This window comes from Macaca mulatta, chromosome 6 (assembly GCF_049350105.2).
Source record: "Macaca mulatta isolate MMU2019108-1 chromosome 6, T2T-MMU8v2.0, whole genome shotgun sequence".
Taxonomy (NCBI): domain Eukaryota; kingdom Metazoa; phylum Chordata; class Mammalia; order Primates; family Cercopithecidae; genus Macaca; species Macaca mulatta.
Genome location: NC_133411.1, coordinates 82441596 through 82467236, shown reverse-complemented (window position 1 = coordinate 82467236; position 25641 = coordinate 82441596). Strand labels below are relative to the sequence as shown.

Here is a 25641-nt window from a genome sequence, read left to right as displayed (position 1 = left end):
TCAATAGACGCAGAAAAAGCCTTTGATAAAATTCAACAGCCCTTCATGCTAAAAACTCTCAATAAATTTGGTATTGACGGAACATATCTCAAAATAATAAGACATGACAAATTATAAACGACAAACCCACAGCCAATATCACACTGAATGGGCAAAAACTAGAAGCATTCCCTTTGAAAACTGGCACAAGACAGGGATGCCCTCCTTCACCACTCCTATTCAACTTAGTGTTGGAAGTTCTGGCTAGGGCAATCAGGCAAGAGAAAGAAATCAAGGGTATTCAGTTAGGAAAGAAGAAGTCAAATTGTCCCTGTTTGCAGATGACATGATTGTATATTTAGAAAACCCCATTGTCTCAGCCCAAAATCTCCTTAAGCTCATAAGCAACTTCAGCAAAATCTCAGGATACAAAATCAATGTGCAAAAATCACAAGCATTCTTATACACCAGTAACAGACAGAGCCAAATCATGAATGAACTTCCATTCACAATTGCTTCAAAGAGAATAAAATACCTAGGAATCCAACTTACAAGGGATGTAAAGGACCTCTTCAAGGAGAACTACAAACCACTGCTCAGTGAAATAAAAGGACACAAACAAATGGAAGAACATACCATGCTCATGGATAGGAAGAATCAATATTGTGAAAATGGCCATATTGCCGAAGATGATTTATAGATTCAATGCCAACCCTATTAAGCTACCAATGACTTTCTTCACAGAATTGGAAAAAACTGCTTTAAAGTTCATACGGAACCAACAAAGACCCTGCATTGCCAAGACAATCCTAAGCCAAAAGAATAAAGCTGGAGGCATCATGCTACCTGACTTCAAACTATGCTACAAGGCTACAGTAACCAAAACAACATGGTACTGGTACCAAAACAGAGATATAGACCAATGGAACAGAACAGAGCCCTCAGAAATAATACCACACATCTACAGCCATCTGATCTTTGACAAACCTGACAAAAACAAGAAATGGGGAAAGGATTCCCTATTTAATAAATGGTGCTGGGAAAATTGGCTAGCCATAAGTAGAAAACTGAAACTGGATCCTTTCCTTACTCCTTATATGCAAATTAATTCAAGATGGATTAGAGACTTAAATGTTAGACCTAATACCATAAAAACCCTAGAAGAAAACCTAGGTAATACCATTCAGGACATAGGCATGGGCAAGGACTTCATGTCTAAAACACCAAAAGCAATGGCAACAAAAGCCAAAATTGACAAATGAGATCTAATTAAACTAAAGAGCTTCTGCACAGCAAAAGAAACTACCATCAGAGTGAACAGACAACCTACAGAATGGGAGACAATTTTTGCAATCTACTCATCTGAAAAAGGGCTCATATCCAGAATCTACAAAGAACTCAATCAAATTTACAAGAAAAAAACAAACAACCCCATCAAAAAGTGGGCAAAGGATATGAGCAGACACTTCTCAAAAGAAGACATTCATACAGCCAACAGACACACAAAAAAATGCTCGTCATCAGTGGCCATCAGAGAAATGCAAATCAAAACCACAATGAGATACCATCTAACCAGTTAGAATGGCAATCACTAAAAAGTCAGGAAACAACAAGTGCTGGAGAGGATGTGGAAAAATAGGAACAATGTTATACTGTTGGTGGGACTGTAAATTGGTTCAACCATTGTGGAAAACAGTATGGCGATTCCTCAAGGATCTAGAACTAGAAATACCATATGACCCAGTCATCCCATTAGTGGGTATATACCCAAAGGATTATAAATCATGCTGCTATAAAGATGCATGCACACATATGTTTATTGTGGCACTATTCACAATAGCAAAGACTTGGAATCAATCCAAATGTCCATCAGTGACAGACTGGATTAAGAAAATATGGCACATATACACCATGGAATATTATGCAGCCATAAAAAAGGATGAGTTCGTGTCCTTTGTAGGGACATGGATGCAGCTGGAAACCATCATTCTCAGCAAACTATCGCAAGAACAGAAAACCAAATACTGCATGTTCTCATTCATAGGTGGGAATTAAATAATGAGATAATTTGGACACAGGAAGGGGAACATCACACACCAGGTCCTATTGTGGGGAGGGCGATGGGGGAAGGGATAGCATTAGGAGATATAGCTAATGTAAATGAGGAGTTAATGGGTGCAGCACACCAACATGGCACATGTATACATATGTAACAAACCTGCACGTTGTGCACATGTACCCTAGAACTTAAAGTATTAAAAAAAAAAAAAAAAAGGTTGGTTTTATAATTTAGATTGACTAACTTCTGCCTGACACACCCTTGCTACTCTGCTCCATAGCATACTAAAGAATAGTGGTGCTAAATAACTTATACAATTAGCTGCAGTGGAAATTATCTCTATAAAAGGAGAAGGCCTGTTGAAATTACCCTTATTTTGCCTGCAGAATAATGCAAACATCTTTGGAGACTTGAAGGTAGGCAGAGGGGAGGAAGGTGGGCATCTTAGTCTGTTTTATGCTGCTATTGCAGAATATCATAGAATGGGTAATTTATAAGAACAGAAATGAGATCAGAGTTCTGGAGACAGGGAAATTCAAGAGCATGACACCAGCATCTTGCAAGGGCCTTCATGCTGCATCATCCCACGGCAGAAGGTGGAAGGGCAAGAGATGGTGAGAACAAGAGAGCAGGAGGGGACCAAACTCCCTTTTATAACAAATTCATTTTTGAGATAATTAGCCCATTAATGATATTAATCCATTCCTGAGGGCAGAACCCTCATGATTTAATTACCTAATATTAGGCCCCACCTTCCAGTCACGTTGCATTGGGGATTAAGTTCTCAACACATGAATTTTTGGGAGATATATGCAAAGCATTGCATGGACTAACACTAGACAGTGGCTAACAGATACTGTTCAGTGATAACACCCAGCATAGTTCCTTACATCTCATCAACCATGCACAGAACCTTAATAAAAGTAAAGCAGTTAGCATGTAAATAATCCTTCTATTTTGGCCCAAAACCCATGGGCAATATGTGGTATATTTCAGCTTTAGAAGAGTGTATATGTGATTGATAAAGTATTAGTGCATTTCAAAACCCTGTTGCATAATTCATCCATAAGCCTGGACTGAATTAACCACAGGCTTTAAAAAGATGCCAATAGGCCAGGCATGGTAGCTCATGCCTATAATCCCAGGGAGCCTGAGGCAGGCGGATCACGAGGTCAGGAGATTGAGACCATCCTGGCTAACACGGTGAAACCCCGTCTCTACTAAAAAATACAAAAAAAAATTTAGCTGGGCGTGGTATGGGCGCCTGTACTCCTAACTACTCGGGAGGCTAAGGCAGGAGAATGGCGTGAACCCGGGAGGCGGAGCTTGCAGTGAGCTGAGATTGCGCCACTGTGCTCCAACCCAGGTGGTAGAGCGAGACTCCGTTTCAAAAATAAATAAATAAATAAAAATAAAAAAATAAAAAAATAAAGAAAATAAATTCTGTTAAGAAACTTGCTTTTTTTTTTTAAATAGGGTCTTGCTCTGTTGCCCAGGCTGGAGTGCAGTAATATGATCTTGGCTCACTGCAACCTCGACTCTTGGGTTTGAGTGGTTCTCTTGCCTCAGCCTCCTGAGTAGCGGGGACTACAGGCGCACACCACCATGCCTGGCTAATTTTTCATATTTTTGGTAGAGACAGGGTTTAACCATGTTGTTCTTGAACTACTGACCTCAAGTGATCCACCTGCCTTGGCCTCCCAAACTGCTAGGATTACAGGTGTGAACCACTGTGCCCAGCCAAGACAATTGCCTTTTTTGTGGGTCTTCAAAGATGCTTTATGTATCTGATGTAATCAATTCTTAACTGTCACAGTATCAAATGCAAATGTAATTAATAACAATCTGAAAACTGTAAGGTATTATTTCTTATTATATGTAAATGTGTATATGCAAAATCTGACTCACGAGCCAGTCAGTATTTCATGGCAGCATTTCCTAAACCGTGTGAGGTATATTATAGGTCAGAGAAATATTAACAAGTGTTATTGTATACTAAACATTTAGAATTCACAAAAGCAACAAGCTCTCATCACTCTCACATTGTTGGAATTAAACAAAAAAATTATAATCCTCATATTTGGAAACACTGTGTTGCTCCTAAATTAGAATATTTTAAAACTTGTTAATTACCTCATTTTTGGATTGCATACTGATTTTCTTGAGAAGTGTAATATTGGAATTGTATATTTTGCCATTGGATTGTTTGGTTATTCTTGGCAGTTTTTAATTCCTTTGTACACTCATTTTTGTGGTCTACTTTACCTCAACTGCATAACACATCTATTGAGTTTCTATTGATGATCTGTGAATACACTCATTCTTTTAACACTCATGAGATATAAGCTGCTATGTGTCAGGCACTATTCTGGGCACTTGGGATGCAACAATGACAAGCAAGACCCTGCCTATGGAGTTTACATGCTAGCATGGGGAGAAAGATAATGAACAATAAGCATGCCAAAATTGGTCACATGTTTATTCGAAGATGATATATGCTATGAAAAAAAGAGTAAGGCAAGGGGGATTGTGAGTAGGGAGGGGGTAGGTTGCAGTGATAATTAGGGAATTCAGGGTAGGCTTCATAGAGATGAGATTCAGGCAATGATTTAAAGGAGGAAAGAGACATCCAAGGGGCTCTACGGAGTAGGAGTGTTCCAGGCAGAGAAAACAAAACAAAATCCCTAAGTCAGGGGCATGCTTGATGCATTAAAGAAACAGTAAGGAGGCCAGTGTGGTTGGAACAGAGTAATAAAAGAGAAGAGCAGAAGATGAGCACAGAAAGGTAAGAAGGGGTCATATGGTATAAAGCCCTGTGGACATCTGTAAGGACTTCAGCTTTTACTCTGAGTATGCAGAGGAGTCACTGCAGGGATTTGCACAGAGAAGGGACATGATCTGACTTCTTTTAAGAGACTTCTCTGGTTGCTATGCTCAGGATGAACTCCAGGAGGACAAAAGTAGAAGCAGAGAGATAGGTGGGAGGCTACCTCAGTAATTCAGGTAGTTCAGATGGGAGGGGGCAGAGGATAGTAGACAGCAGTGGGAGTGGCAAGAAGTGGTTACATTCTGGTTATAATTTGAAGGCAGAGGCACAAGCACTTCCTGATGCGGTGCTCGAGAGGAAGAGAGGAAGGGAAAGGATGCATTTTCTATCAACTGAGATGGGGTAGGGTAGAGAAGCAGCAGGTTTCGGTGGGGTAGGTGCAGAGAAGGCATCAAGAGTTCAGCTTTTGGACATATTAAATTTAAGCTATTGATTAGACATCCAGTGGAGATGCTGAGTATGTAGCTGAAGTTCAGGGGATAGAGGTCTGGGCCAAACATATGTATTTGGGAGTGAACAGCATATAGATGGAGTTTAAAGCCATAAGAACGGATGAGACCACCAAGACTGTTAGTGTAAGATGAGAAGGGAGAAGAGGTGAAGAGAAGATTGCTCCCTGGATCACAGGAAGGCCGAGAGGTTAGGGAGAAGAGCATAAACCAGCAAAGAAGATTGAGGAGGTACCTAGGTGGCAGGAGGAAGACCAACAGACTGCAATTTCACTTGAAATTAATGGTGAAAGACTATCAGGGAGGGTGTGTATATGTCAGCATTCAGCTGGGGGACTGAACACAATTTAATGTAAATAATTATTAAGTATGAAGTTGTTAGCAAGGTCACAAAAAGGGCAAAACGAGAACTGTAAAATATCACAAAGGTAGTAATTGCAAGGAAGAAAAACTATAACCTTTAGGGCTGGGGGAGAAAAGGCGTGAGTTTTAATTTTTTTTTTTTTTTTTTTTTTTTTTTTGAGACGGAGTCTCGCTCTGTCGCCCAGGCTGGAGTGCAGTGCCCAGATCTCAGCTCACTGCAAGCTCCGCCTCCCGGGTTTTTTGCCATTCTCCTGCCTCAGCCTCCAGTGTAGCTGGGACTACAGGCGCCTGCCACCTTGCCGGGCTAGTTTTTTGTATTTTTTAGTAGAGACAGGGTTTCACTGTGTTAGCCAGGATGGTCTCGATCTCCTAACCTCGTGATCTGCCTGTCTCGGCCTCCCAAAGTGCTGGGAATACAGGCTTGAGCCACGGCGCCTGGCTGAGTTTTAATTATTAAATAAGCTTAGAGAAAGGGCCCTACAGAGCTGAAACTCAGACTTCTGAGAAGCAGGTGCTACTCAACCGGTTCAAGGGACCGAGAGAGAATCCCTGGGTTCCTTTGTTTAAAAAAGGGTGCTAGCTATCTGGGGCTTGTGTCTGTGAGAGGGCTATGATGAGGCAGTATATCCATTTCCTAAGGCTGCCCCACAAATTACCACAATCCTCATGACTTAAAGCAATAGAAATGTGTCCTCTCATAGTGTGGAAGCTAGAAGCCTAAAATCAAGGCATTGGTGGTGGCAGGGTGATGCTCCCTCTGAAGGCCTTGAGGAGGAATCTGTTCCCTGCCTCTCCTAACTTCTGGTGGTTGCCAGCAATCCCTAGCATTTCTTGACTTGAAGATGTATCATTCCAATCTCTGCCTCTGTCTTCACATAATCTTCTTCTAAGGACACCTTGATTTAGGGCCCACCTTCATCCACTATGACTTCATCTTAACTAATTTCATCTGCAAAGATCCTATTGCCAAATAATGTCACATTCTGAGGTTCTGGGAGAACATAACTTTTTTGAGGAAATTATTCAACCCACAGAGACAGCTTCTGCAACTGTGGGGAAAAACTGCAAATTAGAATCATCTGCTGAAATAGGAAGAAACTGCCTCTTCTGGGATGAAGAAGTTTTTCTAAGGCATGACACCCACAATAACCACGTGCAGACAAAAGCCCATGAAAAGTGAATGAGAAAGAGCAGGTCCCTTCTTCCTCCTCCAGCTTTCCAGTCTCTCTCATCTCCCTCTAGTGTCTCCTATTGACAGAGCCTACCATGGAGCCATCTCAGGAATATAGTCTGCAGAGTCCCATCTCTAGCATCACAAACAGAATGTAGAAAGGTAGGTTAGGAGCTAGAGAGTATCTTAATAATTAGCACAAGAAGGAAGTGATTAACTATGTCAGAGGTTGCTGACAAAGCCCTATTCACTAGTATCTACTGAAGAAATGTTTTTGGAGCCAGGCACAGTGGCACACACCTGTAGTCCCAGCTTCTTGGGAGACCAAGGCAGAAGGATTACTTGAGCCCAGGAATTTGAGGCTTCTGTGTGCCATTTTCAGGCCTCTGAATAGCCACTGCATTCCAGTCTGGCCAACACAGCAAGACCTCATCTCTTAAAACAGTTGCTGATAAATATAGAAATATGAGAACTGTGAATTGTCCCCTGAATTTAGCTTCAGTTGTTTCCTGATCAAATAAGTTGAGGAAATTCTGCTGTAGTGCGTTTCGTTGGACTGGCCAAGCATTTCAGAACTTTGGCCAGCTCCCTTCCTGTAGTGCTTGGCCAGTACTGACATTAGAACAGTTAACAGCTGTCACATACAGGCAGGGATCCACAAAATGCTCACTGTGCTACCTACAGCTATCACATATCCTGTTACTCCTCTCTGCTGACTTTTATTCTGATGTTTGCAAATGAGTTAAAGTTGCTTAAGAAATGAACATATTTCTAGGGCCTTCCATAGACTACATAGAATAAAGTCAGTCATGATGTATATACTTTTTATACATTTCTGGATTCAATTTGGTAGTATTTTCCTGAGAGTATTTGTGTTTATGTTCATGAGGGATATTGGTCTGTAGCTTTGTTTTCTTGAAATACCTTTGTATGGTTTTAGTATTAGAGTAACACTGTCCTCATAAAATGAGTTGGAACGTGTATCCTCTTTTGCTATATCCTAAAAGAGCTTGTGTAAAATAGATATTATTTCATCTTTAAATGTTTAGCAGAATTAATCAGAAAACGCCTTAAAATTGTACCAACCTCCTAGAACTGTGAGGTTTAAATGAGATAATGTATACAAACAGTCTAGGTGCCCTAACAGCACCCACATATTCAATAAATATTTGCTATTATTAGTCTATTAATCAAACTTAATATAAGTAACTAGCATATTGCTAGAAGAGCATATGACTGCCTAGTGAAGCTATAGCTGTCTTTATGTGCCATAGACTGACTGACACGCAAACCCATCTAGGTTGGCCAGAAGTGGTAATGGTGAAAACTCCAGAGATTAACAGAATCTGAAGGAGAAGAATTTTAGGTTTCTTTGCTACAATCATTACATAACCTAAGACACATAGTGAAGGGGCATTAATATTTAAGATAATTTCAGTATTATACTACTTGAAATATTTTGTTTTATAAATTATTCTTTAAATTTCTATGTGCTCAGGAAAAACATAATGCTATTTACTAGAGTCTTTAAATTAGGAATAAGCTCAGATGCAGGTGAATAATATATCAAAGTTCCTCTCTCTCTCTCTCTCTCTCTCTCTGCTTTGCATTTCAGTGACTACAAAAAGGTATGAGGACTAAATACAGAATGGTAAATAATGAATCAAAGGTGCTACAACTTTAGAGATCCATTAAACAAAATACTAAATATTTCTGCAGTTTTAATTATGCATTATTGCATTCTCCATTTTTTTAAACATTCCTATATGGTCTTATGGACCGATACTCTAACAGAATGGGGAGAGGAAGCAGTGACACATTCCAGGTGCTGTAAGAGAAAGCACTTTGTCAATGTCCAATGGAATATTAATGAACAAAACTAATGAAAAAACAAAATCTAGCTCTCTAAATGTTAAGGCGGCCTCTGGATATGAACAGGCCTCAAGCCTTGGCAGCTCTAGGTTGATGATAATCACAGAAGCACTTCAATGAAAGAGACTACTAAAGTCAGGGTCATGTTTTTCTGAGTGATTAATAATGTATATTTATTCAACATCTCTCAACAAGGCTACAAGTAAACCGTCTAAACCAAACAAGTCTTTATAATTCTCTCACATGGCTCTGCAGAACACACAGATTCCCTTGGTATATGGGCAGAACCTGAGTTTTTAAGCCAGACGGATATAAAAGCTCTATTTAAAGCTCTGTGACCTTAAGCAAGTAATATATGTTCTCTGGGATTATGTCTTTTCCTTTCTAAAATACAAGTTTCTAAAATGCTGATTCATTCCATCTATAGTGATTGTGCCAAGCCCTGTGTCACCTGCTGGGTTTGCCAGAGTGAACCTTCAAAATACAGACAAGGGAATGAGCATTCACAACATAGAGTAATTGTTACTGGATAACACAACCCACTGGGAGGGTGCACGCTGGAAAGGCGCCTAAAGTGGACCTTAGAAGATGAGGAACGACTTACCTGAGGAAACCATCTTTAGTTGAGTCCTGAAGGATGAGTGAGAGTTAGCTATGTGATCTGGTGGGTGGGTGGAGGGTGAGGTGGAGAGTCTCCAGGCCGGCATAAAGGATCAGAGGAGGCAGAGGAGAGCATGGCGCCATCAAGGACTTGAGGGTGTGTACTGTGGTTCTCATAAAGAATTGCTAATTTATGTTAAGGGAAGACATAGCCATTGGTGATTTCAAACACAAGAACAGACATGGTATTTTTGTGTTTTACAAAGGTCATTCAGGTAGGATAATGGTATGAAGATGGACAAAACTGAAGTCCAAAGATCCTGTTAGAAAGTTGTTATATTATTCCAAGTGAGAGATGACAGTGGCTGGACTGAGGGTGTGATAAAAACTAAATACCAAGTGCCCAGCAGCCACTAATTTCAGCCACTAATTTCAAATTAGATGAAATTTCTAATAAATGTTGGTGTAAATGCAATTTCATTGCAACAAAACTATGAGTATGTCTGAGTTTCTTATAATGAATTTTATCATAATTATTAGCAGTCACTGTCCCTGACATCAACTGCTGCACTGTCTTCATAGAGTTTAAGTACTATTTGAAAGTTCTGATAGTTTCATTTTTATTTGCTAATTGTCCGTCTCAACCCCTCTAGACTAAACTCCACGAGAACAGGCACTTTGTCTTCCAGGTTCTACCTCCCGCAGCTGAGGCAGTGCCTAGCACTTAAGAGATGTGATAAATACATATGGGCTAACCACTTCACAGAATGAATGAAGAACATAATTTCATCTCTATGAAGTAATGGTAATTGGCCACTCCTAACTGGTATTTCTACCTCAAGGCTGTTCCTGCCCTAAGCCACTGTACACCTGATTTCAAATTAATCTTTCTAAATGTGTGGTTCTGATAAAGGTAACTTCTGCTGAAATTGAGCCCAAACTGCTGCACCTGACCTTCACAGAATCCCACCCACCTTCCAGCTCAATCTTCCACCACTGACTGTGTTTCTGTCTTCTCTTCCAAACCAACAGGATCACTCGCCACTCCCCAGCTCACCCAGGGTGCTCCATCTCTGCACCCCCACTCACAAGATTCTCTCCCCACATACAACCTGCATCTCCCTCTTTTGGCCTGATAAAACTTACCTGTATTTTAGGGAGAAAGTCAAAAGTCATTTTCTAAATCAGTGGTTCTCAAATGAGGGCAATTTTGTACTCCCCCCAACCCCCAGCCTTAGGGACATGGGGAAATGTTTGGAAACATTTTTGGTTGTGACAATGCAGGGGAAAATACTACTGTCATCTAGTAGGTAGAGGTCAAGGCTGTCATAAGCCATCTTACAATGCACAAGACAGCCTCCCATCAACAAAGAATTATCCGGTCCAAAATGTCAGTAGTGCTGAGGTTGAGAAACCCTACCTTGAGCAAACACCAGACTGCCGCTTTCAAACCATCATGGAATTCTGGACTTCTTTTAGTGAATCCTCACTCTGTTGCACAGGCCTGATAGACGACTTGACTGAGCTCTCCCTCACAGGTGTGCATGCTTCTTGAGATCACAGGCTATATCCCACCCACCTCATTTCTCCTAATTAGCATAGCATATCCCTTGCACAAGGGAGATGGTCAATTTGTGGACTGAAATTGATTGAAATTTCTATTTCACTTTTAAAAATATTTCAGTTATCTCCTAATGTCTATTTTCTTCAATCCTGTTAAGCAGAGAAAGTAGGCATTATCTTTTGGCATATGGCCTTTAAAAGACTTAAAGACTGTTATTAAATCATTGGTGTGACTTCTTATCTCCAGAGAAATTCCAGCACCTCTTATGATCCCATACGAAAGAGTGCTCTTTAAGGGCAATAACTGATACTAAGTTGAATTAAATGTAGTTTTGATGCTCGTTTTCTTACATACTGTGAAGTTGCATTTATTTCATTTAGCATAGCTGTAGCTTATGAGCTAATAAGCAAATAAATAGCCAAACTTGACCTCCAGTTGACCCAAAGGCAGCTTTACACAAACCAGAACTAAAAAAAAGATGATGATTTATCTAAAGTGCCTCCTTTTCCTATTATCCTAATATTTAACAAAGCTAAAAAGAATTTGCTAATTTTATGGCTAATTGATATAGTAGATGCTTACTAAGCATCTTACAAATAAAATATTTTGGCCAATTTGCTGACAGGGCTGTACATTCAGAGACTCTGGACATGTTCTAAAAATTCAAATAAGAGCCAGAATTTACATCTAACCACAACTCTCAATGTTACCACTGCTGAGGCATGAAAAATCTGTTAGCCTAAAAAATACACACAGAGAGACACATATTAGTTCTTAGAATTAAACTTGAAATTTTGGATGAGAAATTCAGCTTGGATAAAAAGAAGTAAAACCTGGTATGATCAGAAAATACAACATGAATCCTTCTTATCGCTAATAGAAGGTTAAGCTGAACTATTTTGAATATAAACCCAAATGGCCTACAGGCTGCGAATGAAAGCAATAGTTAGCCTGAGAAGCTGTTATGTTGAGAAGCTAGAGATCCTGATTTCCAATGCTGTCAGTCAAAGTCATAGTGAAAACTGCTATGAAAGAGAGTTCTGTGTTGTCATACGTCAGCCAGACTGAAAATCAGTGGTTGGTTATCCTGGGAAAGAAGAAGGAAACCCTTCGAAGCAGAAAAGTACAGTGTGATCAGAGAACCCTGAGAAAGCATTTAAGGATGTCATGATTTCCTGAGTGAAGATGTTATAACTCATCACTAGCAGCAACAGGACATGAAGACAAGACACACACACACACACACACACACACACACACACGAGCAAAAGAAAGCACTAATATGGCAAACAGGAAGTACAGTAAAAGTAATTTCAAAAACATCACTAAGAGTCTCAAGAGCTCAGGTATACATTTTATAGCACTTCAATCATAGGCAAAGATAGCTCATCATACAATTTTAAAATTTTGTAGTACCCAATTTCAAAATCATCTAGTAAGAAAAAAAATTCTAAGCCAGCGGAACAGATACAGCACGAACTGTTATTTTCCATTATATCTGGGACTTTTATTAAGTGGAATGTGATGTTACACCAATTGTCTGACATGATAATCAACATAGCAACTCATAGGGTAATAAGGTAATAATATATAATATGGTAATAAGGAAGTACATAATGCCCCAAAGCTGGGAGCAAATAAATTAGTTCCTCATTGCAAAGCATCCCCTTAATCTTGACTCAGATTCTCCCCATCAGTGGGCGATTTAGGCAGAGCTCCAATGCCTCCACATCTTCTAGGGCCAGCAGGTTTTGCTGATGTCAGCCCATAAGAAGAATCGCATCGTTCTCCTGATATTAAATAAAGGTGCAGGTATAAGATGGTATGGATACATGTCTTACATTTAATTATATTAATCACTGGCTTTTCTCCTCAGGCTTTCTGGGAAGTGAATGTTAACCTTTACAGGTTTATTGTTTGATTTTTGTTTTGTTTTGTTTTGCATGTACTGCTGTTGAATATAATCAAACTTTGTGCGCACACATCTGTATGCCAAAAGGCAGGCATGATCATTACGTACCAGGTTCAGAGTAATGAATGTTTGGGAAAACAATTAGCTGTAATGTATTTATCAATAAATGAGGATAGCTCTACCCCGACAATAATGTCTTCTGCATGCCACAGATAGAGTGTGATGCCCTTATCAATACTCCAGCTTTAGATAAAAAGGCACACAGAGCAGCATCTGCTATTTAGTCTTGGGTCACTCTTTCAATGTCTTCTGATTTATTCCTTCTGAATTACCCTTAAATCAGTTTCAATTAATAGGACAATATAATATCCTTGAGCTTATGGACAAAGATCAGTCATCAGGCCTTCATTCCCTCTTTTGTAAGAGAGTCTCTTCAGGAAGCAAGTCAAGGGGCTCCCACTGTCATACACAGAAGACTATGGCAGGGGACTCCCACAGGAAGCACTGTCTGACAGTGACCTCTAAGAATAACAGAATTTAAAAAAATAATATTAGAAGGAAACCACCAGATTCCTACTGGGCATCTCCCACAGTTGTTGAAGCAGCCATCTTTGAACACCTGTTTCTTTTCTTCCTAAGCGTCCCCTGTTCCTACTCATTACTAATCAAAATTAGAGCTGCATAGTAAAAAACTCAGGGCCTTCACAGGACAAGCCTTTGGACTGCCTGAGTTTCAGGTGAGCCTCAGAGGCAGAATTATGGTAAAGGCTTGCACATTTTCTCCAGATCACCCATCTCTGTAGGTAGGCCCAGCTCACACACTACCCTCTCTCAACTACTGCCAGAGAGAGAATAATGTGACTGTCTTCACAGAAAGAACATGTTCCCTTCAGACACAATGCTAAGATAGAAGAGCTCTCTGTATTATATCCTGCTCCTTTCCCACCTCCAAATATGTCAGCTTACTATAATGTAGTGCTAAAATATAGAGGATTTAGAGATGTTCAAAAGCACCTAATAATAACATATATTTAGCAATGCCTTATTAAATAATATTCATATATAATATCTACCTCTACACATAAATTCAAAATATCAACATAATGACTTAAGGGGAACTAGAAGAAATAATAACAAATTATGTTTTAAAATATGTATATGTTCCAGTATAACAACTCTCAAATACAAAATGAAGACATGGGATGCTAATATCTAAGTGCAGAATCATCACAAATGAAACAAATGCCAATGAAGACAAATACAGGTGTGCTTATTAGCAACTGATGTCACAAATGGGGTTTGTCACCAGTGGTAATGTGATTTGCAGAAATGATGAACAACTCTCAGTCAGACTTTAAACAAAACAAAATATAGTCTTCCCTTGATTTACAAGTGGTTTTACTCCTGGAAAATTTACAACATATCAAAATTGTGCAAAAGATACTGTGTTTATACATAAAACAGAATACAATTCTAGGCTTAAATTATTAGAAACAGATTTTTTACCTAAATAGATATCTGCTGGGACACTGGAAAATTGTGTGATATGCAAGGCAAGGCTTTGCTTACGTGGAACTGTCTTGTGCACTACAGGTCTTTGGTCAATGGAATGTGGGCTGAGTGGCAGTGCACCAGTTCTGAGTCTAGGGTTAAGAGGCAGGTATTAGCTTCAGAGAAACAGAACCAAAAGGACACGTATGGATATAAATATAGAGAGTATAATAAAGAGACTTGTTATAAGGAATTGGCTCATGCAATTATTGGAGGCTAAGAAGTGCAGACCGAGGAGGGCCAATGGTATAATTTAAATCAAAGCCTGAATCCAAAGGTGGAAGATCAATGTCCCAGCTCAAAGACAGTCAGGCAGAGAGAAAGAATTCTTTCTTACTCAGCCTTTTATTCTATTCAAGCCTATTTATCTACTTGTTTGTTTGTTTGTTTGTTTACAGAGTCTCACCATGTTGCCCAGGCTGGTCTTGAACTCCTAAGCTCAAGCAATCCTGTTTCAACCTCCCAAGTAGCAGGGACTACAGGTGTGTGCTACTGCACCCAGCTCCAAAAACATTTCTTGAATAAACAATAATGAAAAGTGCAATGGGTAATAGAATGGACAACATCCTTAAAATAAATATGGGAAGTTCCTTAAAACTGTTCCTTGGAATAGTGATATCAAAGGGAAAGACATTAGAAGCAAGTCTACAAGGGGGAAAAATAATTTGATGAGCGGCCAGGGTTCTCCAATGTGTTTTCTCAGTCTGGTGATAAGAATCCAGAATATTTAGTATAGAGAGAGGGATGAATGCAATGTGCTTTATCCAGACCACTGCGGCTCAGAAGCCAGCTGATAGAGGAGAAATTTGAGGAGTCTGGAAGTCAGTTTGTTGCATTCTGATCCACTGGAATGGGTTCAAGTTTGGAGGGTAAGAAGAATAAGCCTCAGGAGTAAAGGACTGTGTGAGAACAGTTTTGTGAAATTCTGGACAAGGCGTGGAGGTCAAATGATAGAATTGCTCATGAGGGGCTTAGCATTTGGTCACAAGCAAAGCTGCTTTGCAGTGCAGACGGCTATGTGTGCAATTAATTAGGGGCCGTTATCTACCTGTACCTTGTGGACAAAAAACCTTGTGGACTGGAAGTTCTGGGCACCCGAACAATATTCTGGACACAGTCACGCCACTTGCATGTCCACTGGCAGTAGCAAGACTCTGCCAAGCAGCTTTTCAGATCTTGTGCATGGAACAATGGAATTCAGAGCAGGAGAGGGAGAACTTGATAAGCACCTCCAAAGGACTGAAGTCAGGATAGTGGGGAGATAGTTATGACTGGAAGGAGCATGCAAGGGACCTCTGGGGCATTCGGAATATTCTTTCTGATTTTTGATGGGTGCTCTATAAAGAGATGTGTTCAGTTTGTGAAAACGCAGCTGTACCCTTATCAAATATGCACTTTTCTTTCTATATAGTATACTTTAATTTAAAAAGGTTTAAAAATAATTTAAAATACTTCCAGCCCCTATGTGTCCAGTGCCAGGAGTTACAAATATCTCAGTAGTTTGGCCTCTTCCTCAAGGTATGAGTCTAGTAGGAAAATACACATAGAGCAGCCACCATGACACAATATGAGAAGCACTCCACAGCTGGAGCTGCAAGGGGCCTAGGAGAGACAGAGAAAGAGCTGTGGAGTGTCATAAAAAGGGACCTTTGAGCTGAGGATTGAAGGATGATTAGGAGACTTTTCCATAGATAAATATGTGTACGGCGGGGGGAAGAAGAGATGGTAGGAGGGAGAACATTCTCAGCCCACGGTAAGAGAAGATAAAAAATTGCCAATCTCCCATCCTGTCAAATACATAGTCATAGTAGAGTGAAAAATGTGCCTAAAAGCACAATATTCCAAGTATTAATGCAGGCTTTTGACAGCTATTGGACAAATAAGATTTATTGAGGATGGGGGTGGAGGAACGGGGGTCGATCCTCAGCTCTAATGACTTAAGTCAGCAATAAGCAGCCCCTGCTCAAAGGCCAATGTATTGAATATTTATAGCTATGTTTCTTTTTCATTCAAAATGAAAATAGTTTTATTGAGTACCAAAGCAATTTATGTTCTCACAACTTAGATGACCTCACCTACATTATTGCCTGGAAAAATATCCATGAGAAAAACTGGCACTGCTTTTTTAGCCACTAGAACACTAATACTTACACATGTTTGAAAAACAGCATTGCAGGTGTATACTGAAATTAATATTTACCACCTCCACTGGTGCCTTAATTACAAAAGTCATGTGTGCTTATTGTTGAAAACTCAAACAATTCAGAAATATATATATTAAAATATGTAAGGTCCTTTCCACATCCCAAAAAGACAAGAGTTTGATCTTTATTCTTTCAAACTCTGTAATGTACCTTAGATTCTTTTTAGTAGAATCATACTATATTGATTCTACTAAATATATATATTTATATTCTGGTCATAAATTGCTATTTTTAAACTAACAACATCTTCAAAATATTTCCATTTTACCATGTAGGTTCACCTCATTCATTTCAGTGGCTGTGTAGTATTTCATTATTTGGATTAACCATAATTAATGTGATCAGGCTCTGATAGACATACAGGTTGTTCCAATTTTTCACCACTGCAAATAATGATGCAATAAACATACAAAATTCTGATGATTTATCTTAGTATTCTGATACCTCTGAGCATGTCTAGGAGGGAAGGGACTAAGGAGTCTCTTGGGATTTTATCTCAACTTGGAAACTGAGCAGGGTCAGGCCTGATTAGTACTTGGGTGGGAGACTGCCTGGAACATGAGCTACTGTAGGCTTAAAAAAAAAAAAAGTCTCCTAGAAAGCTCATTCTGAGTGAAAGGCAATTTGAGACCGTTATTTACGGTCCTAGGACAACGGACCTGCATTTGAGAGGGGAACTGATTGTAAATACAGGAGACTATCACTTGGCATGTCCGTACACCAGCCCTCATACATTCACAGATTCTCTAAACTCTCCAGGGACATCAAGAGCACAGGGAAGCACCAGCAGATTCCACAACACTGGAACCAAGGCATTCTGGGCAGTGAGAGGCAGGTCGGGCAACACTGTGGTGATGTTGCTGCAGGGACCAGAGCAGGGGACAAGGACTATAGGAGCAATCTTCAAGGACTCAAAGAATAGTGAGGAATCTTTGAAGCAGGCTGGGAATGCCACAATTGGGGTCAGACGAGAACCACAGAAGTGATTATGGTTGCTGCTGTGAGTCTGTAATTTCTGCCTTCACATGGATGTGGCCAACAGGAAACAGGTTGTAGATTTAATTGGATGCTTCAAAAAGTAATAGTCTTTACACTTAAATTGTTTTGTGTTCAATGCAGCTAGTGATGGGTTTAATATGCGTTGACTGGAGTATGTCGTCATGTGTCGAAAAGAATGGTGTGAGGGCAAACATGACAATGGCTCCATGAATTTATTAGAATATCACTTCTTAGATATGAAGCACAAAAATGAAATAAAGAAAATTGGCATGCTTAGAACTACTAAAAAGTGATATTAAAATACATGTATTTTAAAAGAGGCTAGTTGGAGCTTGAAATGACAAAGTGGGTCACCTTCTCTACCCACTGCCAAAATGCATGGCTGTTCCTAGCTGCAGAAGCTCCCGTGCTGCGTGACTCAGCTGGGTAATTTAAAGCAAAGAATAAAACACCTTAGATATTTCTCTTAGACAAATTTTAGCCCCCCAAAGTTCACTACTTATCTTGCATAAATTTGCAGATTTTAAAACCTAAATATTGGAAGAGATAGAATCTTAGAAATCAAGCTGCTGGTGTTCCTGGTGTTTCTACAAAGGCAGAACTAGAACTTCAAGTTCCAGTTGTTCAGCAATTACAGAGGCAGTGATGGCAGTGAAGATTCATTGCAGTCACCGAAGAATAGGAGACCTAAGGATATCGTCTTTAAAAGCTCCAGATGCTCATCCAAAGGTCTGAACACACTAGATGATGGTAATCAGGTGAAGACAGGCATGATGTAGTGGAAAGAACACTGAACTAGGCGTTTGATTACTTGGTTTAGTTAATTATAAGCCATGCATCTCAGGAAAATCACAAGTTCTCTGGGTAAGGAGAGGGCCAGGGATACCATGAAGACTAAATGCAATGCTCTGTATGCATATGCTGGATACAAATATGCATAGCTTAACAAGACCAGCTACACAATTGGCAGGGCCCAATGCAATAGGGAAACATGGAACCCCTTGCTCACAGAATTTCAAGAGGTGACAGCAGAACACCAAACAAAATATAGGGTTCTTTTAAACGTGAAGCTTAATGTGACTGTTCAGGCTAAAGACTCATGAAGCTGGCCTTAGGTGTTACCAGCCCACAGATAGGTGCTCCTTGAGAACAGGACTTTTGTAACTGCATAGCTGAATCCTCCAGACTACCTTGTATTTGATAAATACTCGGGAAACACTGATTGCTTCTGAAATTGCAGTATAATGAAAAAAAGTGGAATTTTATACATCAAAAAGGTATCCTCTCATTTTACAAGATACATATGGAGACAAAAGAAAAGATACTTTTTAAAGTACAGTGCCTATGAAGTAACATGCTAGGAGCTTTGTGTATATTTTCCTTATGTAATCTCTACATGTAATCCTGAAAAGTAGATTACAAAATCATCTTTTCACATCTGAAAAAATTTAGGCTTAGAGAGGTTAAGAAACTTGTTCATGGTTAAAAAGCTCAACATATGTAATCATTAGAGAAATGCAAATCAGAACCACAATGAGATACCTTTTCACATCAGTCAGAATGGTGATTATTTAAAAGTTACAAAATAACAGATGCTGGCAAGATTGCAGAGAAATAGGAATGCTTTTCCACTGTTGGTGGGAATGTAAATTAGTTCGACCATCGTGGAAGACAGTGTGGCGATTCTTCAAAGATCTAGAACCAGAAATACCATTTGACCCAGCAATCCCATTACTGGGTATATAACCAAAGGAATATAAATCATTCTGTTACAAAATCACATATATGTTCATTGCAGTGCTATTCAGAATAGCAAAGACATGGAATCAACCTAAATACCCATCAATGATAGAGTGGACAAAGAAAACGTGGTATATATATATACACCATGAAATACTATGCTGCCATAAAAAGGAATGAGATCATGTCCTTTGCAAGGACATGGATGGTGCTAGAAGCCATTATCCTCAGCAAACTAATGCAGGAACGGAACACCAAACACTGCATGTTCTCACTTATAAGTGGGAGCTGAACAATGAGAACACATGGACACAGGGAGGGGAACAATACACACTGGGGCCTGTCTGGGAGGGACTGGAGGAAGGGAGAGCATTAGGAAAAATAGCTAATGCATTCTGGGCTTAATACCTATGTGATGGTTTGATAGGTGCAGCAAACCACCATGGCACATGTTTACCTATGTAACAAACCTGCACATCCTGCACATGTATCCTGGAACGTAAAATTAAAATTAAAATTAAAAAAAGAAATTTGTTCATGGTTACACTGTTTTTCTCTAACACGTCATTAATTCATTTGACAATATTTCTTGAGCTCCTACCATGCTCCAGATACTATTTCAAACATGAAGGACAAATCAGCAAGATTAATATAAGACCAATGTATCCCTAATCCTGTCCTCAGTCTCCTAGAGTTTGTAGATTAGTAAAGGGTGACTGGCATTAATGAAAGAATCTCATTTTTTTAAAAGAAATTGTAAAATTAGTGAGCTTCATAAACAAGATTGCTAGATTTGGCAAATAAAAATATAGGACACTCAGATAATTTTAAGTTTTCGATAAACAACAAATAATGTTTTAGTGTAAGTATGTCTGCCATGGTCTGAAAGCTGGTGTCCCTCTCAAATTCATATGTTGGAACTTAATCCCCAATGTGATAGTATTAAGAGGTGAGGCCTTTTGGGAAATAAGTCATTAGGGTTCCACCCTCATGAATGGGATTAGTGCCCTTATCAAAGAGGTTGAAGGGAGGTGCCTTGCCCCTTCCATGTGAGGACATTTATGAGGAACAGGCCTTGGCCAGACACCAAATCTTCTGGGAACTTAATCTTGGAATTCCCAGCCTCCAGAATTGTGAGCAATAAATTTCCATTGTTTATAAATTAGCCAGTCTAAAATATTTTGTTATAGCAGCTGGAAGGGACTAGGACAATGTCCCAAGCAATATTTTTGACATATTTATACTTAAAAAATTTTATTGTTTATCTAAATTCAAATTTAACTGAGCATCTTATATTTTCTCTGATAACTTTATGAGGAAAAGTGCACTGTATTAAAAGTAACCTCACAACAGAGGCTTAGAGGCTGGATTGAAATCTGAAGAGCATAAGGAGTTAATATGGTACAGGTAGGTTGGGGCAAGTTGCAGAAGGAGACTGATGATTGAAGGTTGCTGGGGATGGAAGTGGTTTGAGGCTCATGTAAAATGAGGCTGCAGAAGTGAGCAGAGGCCAGACCACCTAGGGCTCTGAAGGCCATGCAAAGGTATTCAGCCTTTATTGCACTCAACTGACCTGTCATTACAACGTTCCTTCTGCCAATGCCCTTCCCTTCTTTGATACCAAATATGTAAGTGTCTCCATGGAGTCGTTCCCAACCACCCATGCCACTCACTCCCATGACTTTTACTAAAGAAGTTAGTCCTCTTTACATCTGTCTCACAAAACAGAATGATATTTCACTGAGGGCTTCCAGCAGATACTTGGTAAATATTAAAGAGGAAAACATAGCGTAGAAAGTCCATGCATTCTGGTTCTTGCTATGCTATCTAGAAATAGTTCAAGTGCATCTGCATATATGGTTCCCCTAATGATAATATCCAACTCACTTGGCAGAGCTTGATAAACAGCACATTCTGGGCCCAACCATGGAACCATTAACTTAGAATGTTTAGAATGGGACTCAGAAATTCCCACTTAAACAAGTTCCCCAGGAAAATATGATATACACAACTATTTGAGAATCACTCTATTTGGCTACTCTAGGATTCTAGGATTTGCAAATAGTGGAAAATGATAAGAGAAAGCCCTTGGTTTCACCTGTCATGAATCTCACTATACTCTTGACTTGTAAGAGGGTCCAAGGTTGTCAGAAGACTGAAGGCCATCCCTATAGTGTCCAGTCTTAATCATTTGTATTATATACTATCTATGGGAAAAGATGTAGCAAGCATAATGCGCGTTAGGTGGTCAACAGAAAATATTTTAAATGTCATACTAAATTGATCTGAGTATTTTCTTTATATTAAGCAGGAATTATTTTTCAAATTTGATCCCTAAAATTGTTTTAATTCATACATCTAATGGCATAATACAAAATCTAATGGACCATTTATCTACAAAAACAGAGCCTATAGCTTCATGTAAAATTTTAACCTGAGTTAATTTTTAAAAACACATTTTCTATACTACTTATAAGCAAAGTTCAAACTTAAAATATAACTCATCATATATTTCTCTATTTCCTGGAGAGAAAGAACATTAGAACTAGAAAGGACCAAATCATCCAATACATCCTGTCCATTTATTTAATTTTGTTCAATTCTTCTCAATAGGGAAGCCATCCTGAAGTGCAAATACTACTGCTGTCCCTAATTAGGAGGGGTTGTGATAAAATAAAATTGTGTTTTAGTATCCCATTAAGACATATTTCTAGCAAGAATTAAAATTGTAACTTCATTCCCATTGTTATTCTCAGCTGTCTCAAATAAAGAAAAAACCTCCAAATTCAAACCACTGCAACATCTTACGCTGGTTGCTCAACTGTGCAGAGATTGAAAAAGCAAAGCAAAAGCAAAAACAATGTGGCAATGTTGCATCAAAACTATATACACCTGCCAGGGGCTGCCTTTCCTGGATTTACAAACAGACTTCATTGAAATGATGAGTTTGTGTTTAAATGGAAATAATATGTATGCTGTGAACCACAGTCAAACACGAACCTCACCAACATGGAACCAAGAAATACGCTGGTGAATTGAAGGTTTTCCCCTGATATAGCTGCACAGAATAAGAGACATTTTGCTTTCACTACTCACAGAAATCTAGCATTATATGGAGTAATATGAATAACAACAGTGGGCTGGTTAAGGAGGCATTTTGACAAATCACATGCTTTTATTCATATAATATGTCATCGAGTTTACTTAAGAATAAGAGCTAACACTCCTAATTATAGGAAATGGGTTTTCTGGTACTTGTCATCACGTGATATATTGCACATTATGATGCCTTTGCCGTAATCTCCTGGAGATTGGGAACTGGATCCTATTATCTGAAGCATTTCCACACTTAAGGAATATGATAGGGTTAATAATGAATAGGATTTTTACTACAAGCTCTTAGGCCAGTCTGCTGCTCAGATCAGAGAAGCTACTTTCACTGTCATTGGGTCATGAAAAATAAATCTCATTTCTCCACTACATGAACAAAACACCCAAATGTGATCCAGAGCTGCTTTTTTGCCTTCTCCGGACAGTCAGCAGCTAACGGCATTTGATTGTATATTAGACTGTTAGGAAAAGTCTATTGTCTGCATTTGCTCACATCGAGGGCCAAATTTCATTAAAAAAAAAACAACGCTGGAAAAGGTCTCTAGAATTGTTTAAAAGATAAAGTTGTTTGTGCGTGTGTGTGTGTGTAGGGGCTTTGCTAATATTTTCCATTCATAGAGAATTTGTATTTCCAAAGCCAAAGCTCTCTGAGACTATCTCTTTTGTCTTCAAAACAACCCTGTAAGGTACATAAAAGCTAGTATAAGCTATTTTTTACATTTCCCAAAGGTGGAAGATGAACCCAAGAGGCTAAGTAACCTGCCCAAGGTGACATAACACAATATTTGGGGAAATGGCGACTAGCATCTGTGTTTCTGGGTTCCTTGATAACTGTTTTTCTTCCTCCCTCCCTTCCTTTCTTCTTTCCCAACCCAGCCCCCTTTCATTCATTTTGCCTACACACTCAAGATTTGGGCTCCTTCAGTAAAGCCAGTAGAAAAACTTAGTCATTGGGTTTCCAGAAAGTGGTCTTTAAAGAAAGAATAGAATGGATCGTGGATTTGATTTATTAATTTTCCACCAGAGAATGCATTATCAGTAGTGTTTTTAATGCGTATTTTATGCTATGAAAGAGGAATGCAGCACATTGTTTTGTAAGACATTCTTAAACCTCGCTTAGAGGCCAGGCCTCCTGCCAAAAATCCTGAAGAATGGTGGCGCAACGGGTTGGCACTACAGAACCTCACTAACCTCAACACCTAGGCGTTCACATGAAAACTTGCCCACCAGCACGAGGCCTTTCGGAACTTGCCATGGAAAATGAGTGAACGCCTAAGAGATCAACGCCACATTCTTCAGAATTAAGGATAAGAATTAAACGGAAGCTACCGCGCTAACAGTCAGCTAAGTATGAAGGGAGTAGGTTCAGCGGGAGAGGAGACCATCAGGGCATCCCGGTCTCGGAGCCTTAAAAGACGCCCCATCTCCTCGGTACCCCGGGGAGTGCCCGGTAGCTGCGGCGCCTTCCCAGCACTGCAGCGCACTGCGGAGCCGCCTGCCAGCCCGCCCGGGCCGTGCGGGGCTTTCCTCGCCGCCCCGCGCCGCCGCAGTCCGCCCGCCCCCCGCGGCCCCGCCGGGTGGCCGCTGTCCGCGCCAGGCGCGCCGCGGGGCATCCATCAACCTAGAGCCTTTGACGCACACACGCGCGCTCCCAGACGGAGACTCCGTCTCCTGCCCCCACCCGCCACCCCTGCCCGCCCCTCGCGGGTCTGCATTTGCATCACTGGCACACGTAGCAGGTGACGCGAGCGCCCCCAGCTCAGGCCGTCCAGGCGGCACCTCCAGCCCCCGTGACTCAGCCCCTCCCCCTCCGCCCCCGCGAGCCGCCTAAGGTCCCCGCACGCCCACAGATCTGCTCCCGATTGTTCATCTGTCGCGGGGTGCTGGCTGCCCCAAGCCAAGTTCATCCCCGTATTCCGCAGTCCCCCTGGACCCAGCTCGGGGCGCTCCCCGCGACACTCTGGAGAAAAGTCTTCCCAGTTCTAGAACCCAGGCGGAGGGGAAGAAGCCCACTAAGAGAAAGGGTCAGAGGGTCCGCTAATGGCCTTCACTACCCTCATTGCCATCTAAGATACCCATTATTTACTGGGATCGGTCCCTTTCCCCTCTGAGCTTCACAGCCTTGGGTCTGCTTCGCCTCGCCTGGCGCACAGTAGGCGCCCAATAGGTTTTTGCTGAATGAAGGCGTTGTGTAGGAAGTGCAGGCGGCTGACAAAGAGCCTCAGCCCCGCGGGCTCCCCTGCTCTCCAGCCCTCTGTTGCTCTCGCTTAGACGCTAGACAGGCGCTTCGGGAATGCATGTGGGAGAGTTTGAAAATTCATGGTGTTTCTTTCAGGCTCTCTCAGCACTTACTGCAGCTGCCTCTGCTCTCCCGCCACCCGCACGTCTGCAGAGGGATCCCCGCCGAAAAGTTGAGCCTAAGGCTGCTATGAAGGTATAGGTCCAGGTACCCTGCCCGTCAAACCACACAAGCAAAAAAGAGCTTGGCGGTCGCTGCAGACGCAGCCCATGCATCGCCTCTGCTGCCTACCCACCTCCCCTGGGAATCCCAGAGAAAGTGCGACCCAGTCCCCAGACCTACCCTAGCGAACCCGGGGGCCACTGCATCTATTTTACCCCGACTTTCCCGGTCCCTCCTCAACAAAGGCGCCTACCCAGCAGCGGGCACCTGCAGCCGTTTCCCCCGGGGCAGGCGGGGCAAAGTTGCGCTTCTGAAAGGTTGCAAAAACTTCCCCAGGCTGTAGCGCCCGGCCACCGGTCGGGAAGAGAAATCCAGTAGCCGGGAAGTCTCCCCGGGGATGCCCGCTTCGCCTCCCCCACTCACCGCTCCAGCCGTCGGAGACCCTTTCCCTGAGTGGTGTCAGCACTGCAGCCGCCTCCGTGCGGGCGCCGCTCCGGCTCGCTTCCCCGGGCCGCCTCCGTCTGCCACTCTCGCCTGCAGCGCGCAGAGTGGTGACTCCTCTGAGCGTGTCAGCGGCGAGAGGAGGGGCGGGAAAGTGACTCCTGGCTTGCACGCTGCGGTCCTCCTCCCCTCCTCCGCCTCCCTCCTCCCCCCGGTGCTGCAGTGCCGGGCGGCGGCGTGGCGAGAGTACCAGCGGTGCGCAGGGTGTCACGGCGCGCGGGGGAGGCGGGCGCCGGGCGCCACTCGCGGTGCTCCGGCAAGTCGCTGTGGTGAGGCGCTGCTGAGGTGCGGGACTGGGGCAGGGGGCGGGGAAGGAGAGCCACTTGCAAGTGGTAGGT

General features: G+C 41.3%; 1 protein-coding gene across 2 annotated transcripts in view; it reads right to left on the bottom strand.

Moving 5' to 3' along the window:
- Window positions 1–25355, bottom strand: part of SV2C (synaptic vesicle glycoprotein 2C) — a 275773-nt gene extending 250418 nt beyond the window's left edge. For both annotated transcript variants that reach the window (XM_015140296.3, XM_001105846.5), the window contains exon 1: window positions 25226–25355. The gene's annotated coding sequence lies outside the window, so the exon portion shown is untranslated. The remainder of the gene's footprint in view (window positions 1–25225) is intronic.
- Window positions 25356–25641: the final 286 nt, after the last annotated feature.